This window comes from Sus scrofa, chromosome 1 (assembly GCF_054392235.1).
Source record: "Sus scrofa isolate SSC_HxYL_T2T_F1_AM1 chromosome 1, Sscrofa_HxYL_maternal_Yorkshire_Landrace_v2.0, whole genome shotgun sequence".
In the NCBI taxonomy this organism is placed as follows: Eukaryota; Metazoa; Chordata; class Mammalia; order Artiodactyla; family Suidae; genus Sus; species Sus scrofa.
In genome coordinates, this window is record NC_139383.1 from 81605714 (window position 1) to 81622072 (window position 16359).

Consider the following 16359-nt stretch of genomic DNA (forward strand, 5'->3'; position numbering starts at 1 on the left):
AAACCATTTGCAATATTGACCAAATGGCATAAGAAGGACCGACCCCAATCATTCTTACTTTATACGTTAAAAGCAAGAGGACAGTCAATACCTTGAGATAAAAATAAGAGTAAATAAATTTTAAAATTAGGAGTAACATGCAATAAAAGTCATGTCACTCAAAACAATCATTACTTGCTATTCTAAAGTAGGAATTACTTCATTACAAGATAAATAGAACCCGAAAACTGTGCCTACTAAGTAAGCTAAGATTCTTTCTAAACATCAGCAATTATTTATGTATGCATCCTGAAAATTTGCCTTGCACTGCAGAGATAGGCATAGAAATTTTGCTACACAGGTAATAAAGCTAATGTGATTTTTATTAAATGAGATAAAATACCTTCTGAAAAAAATCCAAATACAAGAGTATTTCCTTCCCTGTGATAAAATCAATATAGTTTAAATTTCTCTTCCTAAGACAAGGAAGTGGACATATAGGATCTTTAAACACAGATTTGATTAGATCACATATTCAAAAACAGATCTTCTATGCCCTACAAACAGTAATTTCACTGGGGTCAGCCATAACATTCTAGGTTCCATCAGGACATAGAAATCACATAGGAGGTTAAAGAGTAGAAGTTAATACAAAGAATGATTAACTCTGATAAAAGAGTAACTCTAAGATGTAAGGAGACTTTATATGCTGCCTAGGGCTGAGAGTACCGGCAAGGATAAACTTAGCAAGGGCAGAGTAGGTATGGTGCAGCCCACTAGATAACAGAAAAGTTCACTGCTTTGGCCAGGCCAGAGCTGGTCTGCAACTACCAACAAGCAACAGGGCATCTTCTAGAGGGCAAATGGGGAACAGGTGATTAACAATCAGTTTCTTGTCACTGTAGGACTTGGATCCCCATTGCCTTGATCTCTCTTTGTAAGGACCAACCACATGCTTCACATGTCCCCTCAGCAATGGGGCATCATCAAGTCCTAGTCACAATTTGAACCTCTCTGACCTCTCTCTCCTTCTGCCTCCACTCCCCACTATTGAAGGACTCATGGAATTAGTTAACCCCACCTCCAAAATTGCTCAGGATAAAATCCACTAATTATATATACATCCAAAAGATCCCTTTTTTAAAGATAGCATAATCACAGGACCGCTAGCAGGTGTCAAAGGCTGTGTCAAATGCTATCAACTACAGAGCTTCATTTTAATCAGCTGTTAACTCATTGATTCGACAACTCTTACAAGTAGAAAACTATGACTGCAGACTCTTTAATAATAGTATACTGATAATAAAGTTTATGTTTGTCTGCTTGCATGAATTCCTCAAGGGCTAGATTATGTGGATTTTGAATCAGAGTGTTTATCAGTCTAATTTCCCTGGGATATTATATTAGTACATAATGGTTGGTGAATATCAATTTTTTATCATTACTTTCTCATCCTGCACTCCAGATGCCAAGAATTAACTGTGGATCAGTCAAGAACTATATGTAGCCTTTCAAGCTGGCATGAGGCAAACCTCCCCTTAGCTTCCACGTGGGGACATCACTCAGTAGGATGTTCAGTACCTGTTAGAAAACTCACCCAATTCTATATATTCCTTTATCAACCAAGACCCATGGTTTAAAGGGTTGGAGCCAGCAAAGAGCTACAGAGGATCCATTCACGAACATCTTGAATTCAATGCACAAAGCTTCATTCTATCAATATTTAACATGCACATACCCAGGGCCTACTCTGATGTGCAGAAACTAGGCCTTTGGGCACTGTGGTGAACAAGATAGATAAGGTCTGTGCTCTCAAAAAGTTTACACTCTAGTGGAGACAACAAACAAATACACATATAAATAATATAAATAAGAAACTGTCAGAACATACTATGCGTTACGGAGAGAATATATACAGGGCGGTGTGAGAAAGTATTAGTTACTGGGTGTGTACTTTAGTTTAGGTGGTCTGGGAAGGCTTCTCAAAACCAAAGCCATTTACAATGACATTGGAATGACAAGAAGATGCTGGGAAAGCAAAGGTCAGATGAAGGGCACTTGGGGATAAGGAATGGCTGTATCAAGTCCCTAAGTCAGGTAGAGACACGACGGTTTTGAGGAGCAGAAAGAAGACCAATGTGGCAAAAACATAGTGGCTAAGATGGGGGTCGGGGGGACGAGAGAGGTTATTAATATGACGTGAGATGAACAAGGTAGGCAGGGAGAAGATGTATACAGTGTGTTCTAAATCAGCGGAGGCAGTATGTTTGGATTTTATTCTAAGACTAATGAGAGGTTTTGAGATGTTTTAACAGGGGAGTGACATGAATCTATTACTCACTTTAAAAGATTACTCCAGATTCTTTAGTAAATGATAATGAGGAAAAGTAGAGGCAAGGAAAGTAATTAAGAGGCTATTATAGTAACCCAGGCAAGATATGATAGGCACCTAGACCAGGGAGGTAGTGATGGAAATGAAGTGAAAACTAAGACTATGTTTTGAGAAAAAGACAACAGAACCTCCAAGGGTTTCATGTTGAGTTGGAAAGAAAAGAGACTTAAGAATCATTCCTAGGTTTGTGCCTTGAGCAAGAAACTAAGTACATTTTGGTGCTATTTAATGAGATGGAAAAGACTAAGGAGAAACAGACGTTGTCATTGGCTATGTTAAAGAGACGTCAAATACACAGTAAGATATTTTTATATTTTTTGAGGTGTGGTAAAAGCACTGACTAAAAACACAATTTTTGAAGATGTAAATAACACTGAAAGCTACGGGATTCATAAACCCACAGAAAAAGAGAGAACAGAGTGAGAGAGGAAGGGGGGGAGGTGGTGTAGGACAGAGTTATGGAGCAACTCAAGAGAAATCAAGCCCAGGATGTAGAGTCAGCAATGGCAACTTAGATGACATCGCTAGTAAGAGAAATACACAGAAAATACAGGGTTCCAGAATCTAAGAAAATGTTCCAAGAAGAGAGTAGTTGACTGCATGAGAGATACCGGTTTCTCCACCGAGAGCTCAAAATAAACCTCACATTTTCACCTCTGTTAACACAGAAAGACATTGAGAAAAGAGTAATTACTAGTATACCATACTCTAACTATCTGTATCTCTAAAAATTTAGGTAAAATGTTAGTAACCAAGGCAAAAGACTGTGCCAATATCCTACCTCCAGTTTTCTGACTTCATTGTTTCTCTAAATTTAATGTCACCTGAAGAAGAATCTTTGGTCTATAATTTTTTTAGGGAGGGTATTGAAACCTAGCAGGACTCTTGTGGCTCCTGGACACAAAAGCCTTTCTGTGTCCATTTCTTGTTTGTAGGAAATAGGCTTCATTCAGCCTCCACAACCTTCCTGGAGTTTCAAAGGGCAGGTTCAAACAGGCTAATCAGGGAAGGGAGGAGATATAGAGACAAAGGGAAGAGCAGTCAAGAAACAATAGTGCAGCCTTGGGGCATGTCCTAGTTCCCTCTTAAGGGATGCACAGAGCAATATTTTTGAGTTCTTCTACAGAACTAAGTTCCCAACAAGTGGAAGACGTTAACTACTTGATGAAGTTTTCTGTATTTCAGAAAGAATGTTGAGGTACAATAATCTCAAAGACCACCAGAACCAGTCCCAGGGCCACTAAACACCAGCTTTGAAAAAGAATGCAAGCCTGCATCTACCCTGATCCTTATCTGCAGCCCTATTTTCCACTTCCAAACTATAAGACCTCTTCCTATTCTCTGACGAAGGAGAGTTGTCTTTAGGGCCTTAGCCTGCTGTTGCCTCTTTTGTCTGGCAAAGCAATAAAAGCCATTCATTTCTACTTTGCCCAAAACTCTGTCTGCATTTCTACTTGGCACTGGTGGACAGAGGCTGGGTATTGGCAACAGTATTTATGCAAATACTCACACATTGATACACATAAACTCACTCACCCCCCCCCCACGTATATTATACATTCATGTGTTTGTGGATATATATCTATACATAGATAAAAAAAAATTAGTGTCAACATGAATGACAAGTTTTAGGTCAGATTAAAGTAAAAGTCTACATAATAAACTGGAGTGTATTTTATCCTCTATTAAAGTATTTTAAAACTTGATTTCCAGTAATTGTCCTTTGTATGTTTGAACTCTTACCTGGTTTCATTCCAGTGAAGTCATAGCTCTAAGAGTAGACCTTCCTGTGCATAAACAAATTTGCTAACGGAACTCCTTTACCTGTTTAGGGAGCCATGGTTTGCCTGGTTAAATCAAGGGCTTTCTGGTAGACCTGACTGAGTTCCCATGTCCCTTTGGCAAGTCCTCCTTATGTTTCTACACATAGGTTAATTAATGGTTCTGGGACTCAATTACATAATCATTTAAGTTTGGTCCAAAAGATTACCCACCTTGTAGAGATTTTCCTCAGGATTAAACAAAATAATGGGTGAATATTATTTTACATAGTACCTGCTCACAGTAAGCATAGTAAGCATGCACTGAATGTTCATTCTTATTTTAGTGGTCATTTATTGATGACTTACTCTATTAAACTGTATTTTCATTATTGTTCCTAGTCGTTGAGTGCACATGCCAAGCCTTCCTCAAGATGCTAGGATACAGTGTCGAATAAGACATAGAACTGCCTGAAAGAACTCACAGGACACATTCCTCAGAGGAGCAGACACAGACCGTGTAAAACTCCAGGAATTCTTCTTTATTACTCCTGCCATCTTCCCATTTATGTATAGAACAAATTATTCACTATATATATATATATATATATATATATATATATATATATATGTGTGTGTGTATGTGTATGTGTGTGTGTGTGTATATATTCTAGAAAGGTGTGTGGATGTGTGTGTCACCATTATAACAGAAAGTCGTCATTACAACCCAAGATGTATAGAAAAGGAAAACAACAAACACTGAGTCAACACGTTTTCAGGAATTTAACTTTACATTCCAGCCAAACAAAACAAAAACTGGATACATCATGGAATGTTCTATGTGGCAAAAAGAATCCCATCAATAAAGTGTCACAGACAGCAAAACCCACCGAGTTCTCTTCCTTGCCAGTGTCTCTCGTGTCCCGACTGTGATCACAGCTCCACCAACCCCACCCAGGGATTCCCATAGTTTCTGCACTGCTGATTCTTTTCATAAACTATTCTATTTTAGTATCGCATTTCCAAAATAGGCCATAAAACAATCTTTTTAAAGGCATGAACTCACATTTTTTTGTAAAGAGGACTGATATATTTTTAGTTAATTTCCATTAAGTTAATTTAGAGTCTCACAATCTGTGACAGTACTGATACAAATGTACAGTCTATGTTCTACTTAGTTCTCTGGCTGGAGAAGTGGTTGTCTGCAGAGCCCTCTGATGCCTGGTTTCTACATGTTAACCCACACATCTCAGCAGTTCTAAGTTCAAGGTTCTTGTTGAGGGCCCCCAGCTCCCTCTAGCCCAGGGCTCTGCCTTGGGCTGTGAAGCTCTCTCACTTCCATCCACTCCTTTGGCCATCAGTAATGTACTGTCTTCTGTCTGTTTTAACTTTTCATGAGTTCATTCTTTCTGCCTCACTAAACAAATTGTAAAGCCCCTGAAGTCAGAGTACTTTGAGGTGATCGATAACTTTGATTTAATTTATAATTAAAATCAAAGATCTTAAGTTTTAAAGGGTTTTCCTATGTTAAACCTTAAAATAGTTATAATTAATGTCTGCACTAACTGTTCTGCCCCTAAAGTAAAACACTAGTCCCTATCTGTGTATCTTAAGAAGCAGGTACACACACACACAAACACACACACACACACACACACACACCATCTGTTATCAGAGGGGATATATAATATCTTTTAAAAGAAGATAAATAGATAGACAGATAGATAGATAGATAGATAGATAGATAGATAGATAGAGACGTCTAGAAAGTCAGCCAAGAACTTTTCCATAAAATAATAAAAATAAAAACAGGTACCGTTATTTGAGCATCCACCATGTACAGGGATATATGTTTACATATTAATTTTAAACCTTGTAAAAATTATTCAACTTGGCTTTATCAGGCTCATTTTATAGATGATGGAACTGAGTCTTAAGCTGAGTAACACTCATATTCTCATACTAGTCAAAAGACAGCCAGAGTTCACAGCTAGGTCAAGCTAGGTATGAAACCCAACTCTGAACCATTACACATTATATGTTCTTTAACGAGGCTAATGCTGTACAAGTTAGGCTATCAGCCTTGAGTAATGCATCACCTAATTCCAAACCTTTCCTCCTATGGCATCTAGTCACTGCCATGCTTGTCTTTCTCAGCAGCTCCAATGCCCAAGGCCCCCAACTCCCTGGATGCTATTTCCAGAAAATTCTATTATTGCTTCCAAACTCCGAAAAAGATCAACAATAAAACAAATGAAGGAGGGAGATGGGGAGTTCCCTTCATGGTGCAGTGGAAACAAATCCAACTAGAATCCATGAGGATGCTGGTTCGATCCCTGGCCTCGCTCAGTGGGTTGGGGATCCGACATTGCTGTGAGCTGTGGTGTAGGTTGCAGACACAGCTAGATCCCACAGTTCCGTGGCTGTGGTGCAGGCCAGCAGCTGCAGCTCCAATTCAGCCTCTAACCCAGGAACTTCCATATGTCTTGGGTATGGCCCTAAAAAACAAAAAATAAATGAATAAATAAATAAATAAATAAAAGGAGGAAAATGGAGCTGCCTTTAATCCTACCAGGATAAGAGGTACCTATAAAATAGGCACACTTTTATCTTTCAAAGATTCTTTCATTTAAAGAAAACAGTATTAACACTCTTGAGAAAAGCAGTGAATTTGTGTTTAAGAAGTTATTTTGAATTATGTAATTATTTGAAATACTTCCAGGCTGGATCTACCAGATATCCTGTAACCAAACTTTCCTTACAAGGATTGCAACATTTTTCAGTTTGAGAATAAACCTCTCAAAGTTTTCAGAAATGAAATCATAATAAAGCATTCTTGGTATACAAATTCTTATTTTATAGTTGCAGTGCATGTGGTTGATATTTGGAAAAGGGCCTAGAAACCCTACAATTATAATCAAGTTTATAAATTTTGTTCTCACTTAATTATAAATCCTGATTACATTTTCTCTGCCAGATTCCTGCCTAATGTTCCCATTTGATAATGAGCTCCATAAAAGCTATCCAGTGCACATGATTTCATATGATGCTTCCCCAGGTACCAATGTACTCTGACTTGAAAAGATTACTCCGAGTCCAAGCATTTGGAAGTGAATTTTCCAAATTCTGTCACTGTCTGCCACGATGAAGCCCACTAACTGGGTCAGATGTTCCTCTAAGTAGTAATGAAGATGACTTATTATCCTCCTTTCCTACTGTAAAGAATCCCTTCAGAATTTAAAAGGTTTATGTAACCTGCACTGAGTATGTCAAAGTCTAGATAGAGACGATAAAGATCCTGATACAAATATAGAGTCACGCAATTTAACCTCCTTCCAGACCAATTTCCCCAGAATTAGTGAAGAGAAGAGCCTAGGACACCCTTTCCTACTGAAGAGGATTAAACATTGTATTTAACAGGGATTTCTTTCTTTTTGTGGAGAAGTGTTCTGAAACACTGTTCTGCGACATTTTTCTCTGACTTAAGCAGGCCAAACAGCATCGCTGGAATTTTTCTTGACAAACTCAGTTACTGTTATAAGGAAATACACACAATGCGCAGATAAAATGAAATTTTGAAATTATTTTAACAAAATTTATTTAGATATATTTAGATATTTAGATATGTTTATATAAATATAAATACCTAAATATTTATAAATCTAAATATATAAATATTTATATAAATATATATTTAAATTTTAAAATATATAAATATATATTTATGGATAGATATACATTTATTCATTTAGATATATATATCTTTTTTGTCTTCTTTAGTGCTGTACTCACGACATATTGAGGTTCCCAGGCTATGAGGTCCAGTCGAAGCTGTAACCACTGGCCTACACCACAGCTACAGCAACTTGGAATTGGAGCTGCGTCTGCAACCTACACCACAGCTCACGGCAGCAGTGCATCCTTAACCTACCAAGTGAGGCCAGGGATCGAACCCACATCCTCATGGATACTAGTTGGGTTTATTAACTGCTGAGCCACAATGGGAACTTCTATTTAGATATGTTTTAATATGTAAATATATTTATATCTAAATATATAAATATTTATCTAAATATATAAATCTAAATATCTAAATACACTTAAATATTTAGATTATTATGTAATTTATAACGGAAATCTTATTTTTAGGTATTTTTCTTAGGTACATAATTAATGTTGCTGGGTTGTAATTTCAGCCCAGTCAATTTCATAGACCATTGAGGTGACTCCAGGAAAAAAAACGACAGGGAGGACGATCACAAGATTTTAAATTTATAGGATTTTGATAATGTGTCAATAAGAAGAAACTCTGCTTTTAGTCCTTCCCAGCCCTAAGACCATTTAAATGGAGATCAGATGTTTCAACTCTTTGAAATTAAAACACTTGCTTCACTTTCTCCCTTTATTACTTCTGCCATGAAAAATTGGGGGTTATTTTCCCTTTTCCTTGTGTACTTTTACTATTATGAAATTCATACTTATAGCATGTAATGTATTCCTTCTTACAAACTTTGCTTCCACCCAAGAAATGAATTTAATCATTCCAATGAATTTGAAAAACAGTACATGTTATTTTCACACATTAACAAGGAACTTCAGAGAAGAAGATGAGCCAGAACGAATGAAAATTGGAAATCAGTCACTCTTCTCACAGGGTCAGTCAGATGATTTTAATAATTAACAGGGAGGCGAGATGCACATTTTGGAAACTCTTTTCCAAAACAAGCACAAGTCTCCAATTGAATTCATACTTCTTTATACTGACCTTTTCTTGCTTGAGACACAGCAATTAGTGTCCTCTACAATCCCTAACTCTGTAAATGGAGGAGAGACAAGTTTTTAAATGAAAAAGAAAAAAATCAAGATAATGATAATTTATCATTTTTCATCAAACTTTTGTCCTAAAGAGTTTTTTGTATTCCAACTACTATGTAATTTGTTAGAAATGAAGGAAAGGACTTATAATAATGGCAGTTAAGACTTTCAAACAAAATTATATTCAAACTAAGAGACAGTCTCTGAATGTAATTTATAAACAAAATTTCTTAGTGATACTCTCAAAACAAGTCAGACCATCAAAAATCTAATCTAATAATATTTACTGCTAAATGTGTTTGATGTCAAGGAGGTTCCTGTTATCTTTCAAGTACATGTGTGCAAAAATACTAATAAATAGATGGGTTTTTGCTCTATGAACATTTATGTCTACATTTTATAAGTAGATGAAGGAGGGACTGATCTATTGTAACTAGAGAAAATGCAAAAAAATCAATTTATATAAATGTCTGTGTTTATGTATCTCATATACTCAAGGAAGGATTAAACGCTGTCTCGTCCCATTTTCCCCACCAGTTGTAGGTAAATAAATGGCAATAATGGACTATAGATTTTGATACTACCTTTACTCCAAAGACATAACAAAAGGGAGCTGTGCCTTGAATGTGGCAAATAATTGCAAAGGGGGATGAAAATTATTATATCTGGAGTGGATGGGCAATGGGGTCCTACTGAACAGCATAGGGAAATGTGTGTGATTGAGTCACTTTGTTGTACAACAGAACTTTATGAAACATTGTTAATCAACCATACTTTAATAACAATACAAAATTAAAATAAACAAGTAAAGTGATGAAACTTCTAGAAAAGAGGATTGCTAGATACAATGGAGGATGCCCAGTTAAATCTGAATTTTAGATAAACAAAAAATAGTTTTTCAGTATGTCTCAAATATTGTATAGAACATTGTCATACTAAGAAAAAATTGTGTTCACCTAAATTTAAATTTAACTGGTCATACAGTTCTTTTGTTTTTGTTTTTCAAAATCTGACAGCCTTATGAAATACCTGAATGGGGACTACACTGTTGTATTTAAAGAGCCACCAAGTCACTGCCAAATTTATCATTTGCACAGGACCTTGCACTGTGCCCTGTGTGTGTATATACATACATACATACATACATACATACATATATATATATATACACACATATATTTGAAAATATGGTTTTTATCTGTACCATCATTTGGAAATCAAACTCATTCCTCTTTGAGCATCATTTGAAGTCAACTCCTGCCACCATATTTGCTGTTGTATGACTAGGATCCAATTCCTTAACATTTCTTTCTTCTGTCTCCTTATGAAAATTAGGATATTAATAAAGACCTCTTAAGTACAGTGGAACAATTGAAATATTATCCACGACCTGTGTAGTACCACAACTGACATGTAGTCATAGATTTAGTAAGGCGTAGGGATTAAGAGACAGGGCTCTCGAACTGGCTACCCTCAATCCAAAGCTTGACTACCTCACTGCCTAGCCATGTGGCCTCAGGCAGGTTACTACGTCTTTCTCTGCTTCAAGCTCTCCACTGGAACCTAAGGATAATGGTAGTAAATTTTGCATAGGGTTGTTGTGGAATTTAAAGACTCGCACATAAAGCCCTGACTTTGGGCTTTATAATAATTTGATGAGGATGAGTTCAAATGATTCATAAATACTTGTTAATTAATAAATTAAAAACACAATTTACAACCTAACATTACCAAATTCATGCATATTTCATCTACACTTGAAATTATAGTGTCTAAGTTTTGCCTTCTACATTGGATTTTGTGTTTAGAATCACTTCCTAAATTCTAGGCTCTTTCGGTATCAATAAAAATTTACTTCTAAACAATAGGCATGTTTATTAGATATTTGAAATGTAAATTTAGCAAGACTTTAGATTACCTCACTTGGCTTGAAGTTAACAACTCAGTGCTTATTTATAAGTTATCAGAGCTTTTTAAAAATTTTATTCCTATCTCTTTCACAAATTTAATATCAACTCTGGAGCATATGGACTGACTTGATTAAGATTCTCTACCTAAAGAAATAAAATGCTCAATTGATAAAACTACTGGAAAAAGAACCCTGGTAGAAGTATTCACATTTTTACCTGTATCAAGTGGTATTGAATATGATCCCATTAAACAACTCCTGGAACAAAAACTAAAACTTTAAAATAAAGTTGAATTAAAAGTTAGAAACTACGGTAGTTTGTATTCTACTCTATTTACCTCTTTAAAATATTTCTGTTTTAAAAAAGTAAAATTATATACTTCAAAAGGTGATAATAGAGGAAGACAATTAGTATGAAGTCTGAACTAGCAACATCTACGCAGTTGTGTTAATCCATATACACGGATTCATGCTGCATTAACAATTTAACGGCCAAACTTGAGTGGCTTAATACAACAAAAGCTTACTTTCAATTCATCTACAGGTCAGTGTAGGTCATTGAAGGCTTCCCTTCCATATACTCATTTGGGGATCTCAGCAGGTGAAGATTTCACTTTGGTGTTCACAGTGGCAGAAAAGTAGAGAACTTACACCTGTCCAAAAATGCCTTGGCCCAGAAATATTGGCTAGAAAGTCACATGGCTGCAGGTACCTGGAAGGAAGCCAAGACTGTGAGAGAGAAAAAGGATGCTTAGTGAACAGTAAAAGTCTCGCCTAAGACCATAGTATCATTCAACAGTCAAGTGTAACTCTTAGCATCATAGCATTTCTGAAAGATATGAAGTTTCCGGTAACAAAAGCCTGCCCTTGCTTCACAATATGCAATCACTATTCTATTGCCCCCAGATAGTGGAGATAAAAAAGTGAACAAGCTTATGGTTCAAGGAATTTAATTATTTTTTTCTAACCAGCTATAAGTTGAACTTGTCAGCCATGTTGATATTAAATAATCGCCTATATATCTTGCCTTTCCTCACAATTTGATTTCTTTTCATAATGAAAGCTCAAGGAATTTGTTGTTTCCTTTAGTACAGATGTTCCTCATTTGATGTTACAAATGTGCCCCTGAAAAGTTGTGCATAAATCAGATTTTTATAAATCGAATCACATTCCCATTAACTTTATCTTTGCTTCTGCTTCACAGTAGCTCCAGACAATTTATCTTTAAATTAGTCTTAGTTTTACAGAGGATAGTGACAGGTCAGAGGGTATTTCCCAATAGGCTGGGATAAGAATAGACCTTCCATCATCAGGATATAGACTGTTTCTTCACATTGACAGGTTATCAGACTCCATTTAGGAAAAAGATGCTCAGTTTTTGAAAACAAAAACAGAAAAAGAAAGACTGGCAGAGAAACAGGGATAAAAGAAAGGAATTTATTTTCATTTTAAGAGTATATTACTCAATATATATTACTTAATCTGAGTGCAAGTGACTTTTTCTGTAAGATCTTTTTCATCGGATATAATGAGCCCTGGTCAAACAAATTAGCAACCCCAATTCATGGACTTGCGATGAAAAAGAAAAATTCACATTGAAACAAAGAAAAGCAAGGAGGTGTCAAAAAGGAGAAGTGGGCATGGTTTCTGATAACCTGTCCAAAAGTGTGTCCCTGCACTAACTTTGTTAACTAAACACTAAAAAATATTCAAACAATACTTGGTATTGAAAATTGAACAGTACAACTCTCTTATCTTTTCATTCTTTGCATCTTTCCCCAAAATGATTTTCTATAGTCCCTGGTGACTTGGAGAAAGTCAGTCCAGCATGAAAGAGCTTTCTTTACCTGTTATGCTATTCTGAATTGTTTATTTTTTTTTCTTCTAGCCCAACTTTATTCCAATGGTCATTCACTGATCCATAGCAACTCATAAAATCTTAGGGTAGAGAGGAAACTTCAAAGACCACTAATACTCTTTGTGCATTCAGAGTCATATTCTACCAAAGTAGGAGGAAATATAAGTGAAAAGTAAAAAGACCAGAGGATGAGTGGCATAGAGCACAAATGCCTTTGTGAGAACAGCTAAGACAATTCCTATTAGAATTAGAAAGATAAGTAAGGCTGTTTTGCTTTTCCTGTCACATTGTTGTTTCATGTATTTCCTACATCTGTATTGACTACATAATGTTATAGCCTTGTCTTTACTTATATGTGCACTAGGTATACTACTGTTTTGTTGTAGGACAAATTGCTATTTGATGCCTGTTAAATGTAGCAAAGATACTTGAGAAGAGTAGTATTTGGTCAGAATCAATATCTAGTTTCAGAATTTAGTATAAACATTAAAGGGAGTGGTTAAGAAAAATGAGTACCTTTACAAATTAGGGAAAACCAGGAATTAAATTAACAAGGATTAAATTGCTTAGTTAAGACCAGAGATTAGAGAAAAATTCAGGGAGCTAAGAAAAGGAGATAACTAGTCAAACAATGAGACACTCAGGGTATCCGTTCCACTCCAGCCTAAGAAGTTTCCTGAGACTCAGGACAACGCCTTGAGAACCCTTGGATTTGCACTGTGCTACTTAATTTAAGATATGGAAAACAATACACAGTGTGCAGGAACATAAACACAGAAAAGAAATGCCTATTAAACCCCTGGGAAAAGCTGCCTGTGGGGAAAGCGGGGAAGACAGTGGGCACTATGGACAAAAGGCAACCAATTCACTCAATTAGTTAATCAGGAGGGGACCTCCCACTGAGTTCTGCAGCAGAGGTGGGTCTCAGAAATCCAGGTGGCTGCAGAATTATTTACTGCAATAGTGGTTACAAATCCTATATAGAGTAGTTGCCAGTAGAATGTTGAGCAGTAGAATGACCAGGTAACCTAGAGTCCATGAGGACAAAAGTACCTGAGACAGAGACTAAGATATCTGGTACATTCCTTTAGGAATCAGTGTGGCAATTTCTTTGGGATTTTTACCCAGAAACAGAACTGCTGGGTCTATAGGTGTGTTAATACTCCATTTTACGAAGTGGTACCAAACAGCTTTCCAGAATAGCTGTAGCATTTCACACGCCCACTAGCTGTATATGAAAGTTCCTGTCTCCCCAGATCCTCATCGGGAGTTGCTATAATTCAGGTTTTTGATTTTTGCCTACATAATATATATACAGTATAGTCCATCACTATTTTAATTTGATTTCCCTGATTTTTGATGAGCATAATCATCTCTTCATATGCATGTTAGATTTTCTATCTCTTCTGTACATTGTCTCTATAAATTTTGCCAAATTTTCTACTATGTTTCTTATTTTCTAAATCCCCTATGATATAAAGCATTTCCTTATAATAATAAAAAGTTATTGAAGATAAAGTGAAAAATCTTGTTAAATGAACATTTTATCACAGGTGGTTTGATACAGGTTTTTATTCAGACAAGTGCCTTAAACAAGGAATGACAGTCTATTTTCTTTGGCACGACACACTAAAAAATTTCATTTAATATCTTTTTTCTGTTTTTTTTTAGATTGAAGCATAGTTGATTTACAATATTGTGTTAGTTTCTGGAGTACAGCATGGAGACCTCACTGTGGTTTTGATTTGCATTTCTCTAATAATTAGCCATGTTGAGCATCTTTTCATGTGCCTATTGGCCATCTGTATAACTTCTTTGGAGAAATGTCTATTTAGGTCTACCGCCCATTTTTTGATTGAGTTGCTATTTTGGTACTGAATTGAATAAGCTTTTGTACATTTTATTTCTAATTGCCTTGGGGACTGACCTAAGAAAACACGGGTAAGATTTACATTAGAGAATATTTGCCTATGTTCCCCTCTAGAAGTTTTATGGTGTCATGTCTTATATTTAAGTCCTTAAACCATTTTGAGTTCATTTTTGTGTCTGGTATGAGGAAGCATTCTATTTTCATTGATCTACATGTGGCTGTCTAGCTTTCCCAACACCACTTGCTGAAGAGACTTGTTTTTTCCCCATTGAATAGTCTTGCCTCCTTTGTCAAAGATTAATTAACCATAAGTATATGAGATTACTTCTGGGCTTTCTATTTTATTCCATTGATCCATATGTCTGTTTTTGCACCAATACTGTGCTGTTTTGATTATTCTCATTTTGTAGCAGTCTGAAGTCTGAAAGCATTATGCCTCCAGCTTTGTTCTTTTAAATAGGATTTCTTTGGTAACTTTGTCTTTTATGGTTCCATTTAAATTTTAGGATTTGTTATACTTCTGTGAAAAATGTCATTGGCATTTTGAAAAGGGTTGCATTAAATCTGTAAATTCCTTTGGGTAGTATAGCCATTTAACAATATTAATTCTTCCAATCCAAGAGCATATGATATATTTCCATTTTTTGTATCATCTTCAATTTCCCCATCAATGTTTTATAGTTCTCAGCATAGAAGTCTCACCTTCTTGATCAAGTTTATTCCTGTTTTGTTTTGTTTTTTTAACAAAATTCAAAGGGATTTTTTTTACTTCCCCTTTCTGATAGTTCTCTTTTTTTAATTTTTAAAAAAGATTTTATATTTTTGGCCACACTAGTGGCACATGAAATTTCCCAGTCAGGGATAAAACTTGCACCGCAGCAGTGACAACACTAGATCCTTAACACACCCGAGCCGCCCAGGAACTCCTCCCTTTCTGATATTTCATTGTTAATATGAAGAATTGCAACTAATTTCTGTATGTTAACCTTTTTTTTTTTTTTTTTTTTTTTTTTGTCTCTTTGTGCACCTGTGGCATATGGAGGTTCCCAGGCTAGGGGTCTAATTGGAGCTGTAGCTGCCAGCCTATGCCAGAGCCACAGCAACTCGGGATCCAAGTCACATCTGTGACCTATACCACAGCTCACGGCAATGCCAGATCCTTAAACCACTGTGCGAGGCCAGGGATCAAACCTGAAACCTCATGGTTCCTAATCAGGTTCGTTAACCACTGAGCCATGATGGGAACTCCCTGCTTTTCTGCATATTAATCTTTATGTTAGTCTTTTGTACTGCTACTTTCTGAATTAGTTTTTGTGTCAAGTCTTTAGGGCTATCTGTATATAGTGTCATGTCACCTGTGTATAATAATTTTGCCTCTTCCATTCCAAATTAGATATTTTTAATTTCTTTTTCTCGTCTGATTGCTTTGACTAGGACTTTCATACTATATTAAATAAGAAGTGATGAGAGGGGGCATCCTTGTCTTGTTCCAGATTTTAGTGGGAAGACTTTCAGCTTTTCACCATTCAGTATTATGTTGGTTGTGGGTTTGTCATAAATAGCTTTTATTGTATTGAGGTATGTTCCCTCTACACCCATTTTGCTAAGAGTTTTTATCATGATTAGATGTTGGATTTTATCAAATGATTTTTCTCCCTCTATTGAGATGATGGCATGGTTTTTGTCTTTTCTTTTGCTGATATGATACATCACAATGATTTATTTGCGTATGTTGAACCATTCTGTGATCCTAGGATGAATCCAACTTGATTTTGT

At 36.0% G+C, this 16359-nt stretch overlaps 1 long non-coding RNA gene across 1 annotated transcript in view; it reads right to left on the reverse strand.

The window, feature by feature from the left end:
• Positions 1-11169: 11169 nt before the first annotated feature.
• The window catches only part of LOC146406166 (uncharacterized), a 157005-nt gene continuing 151815 nt past the window's right edge, over positions 11170-16359 (reverse strand). The window contains exon 6 of the long non-coding RNA XR_014807408.1: positions 11170-11584. This is a non-coding gene — a long non-coding RNA (uncharacterized LOC146406166). The remainder of the gene's footprint in view (positions 11585-16359) is intronic.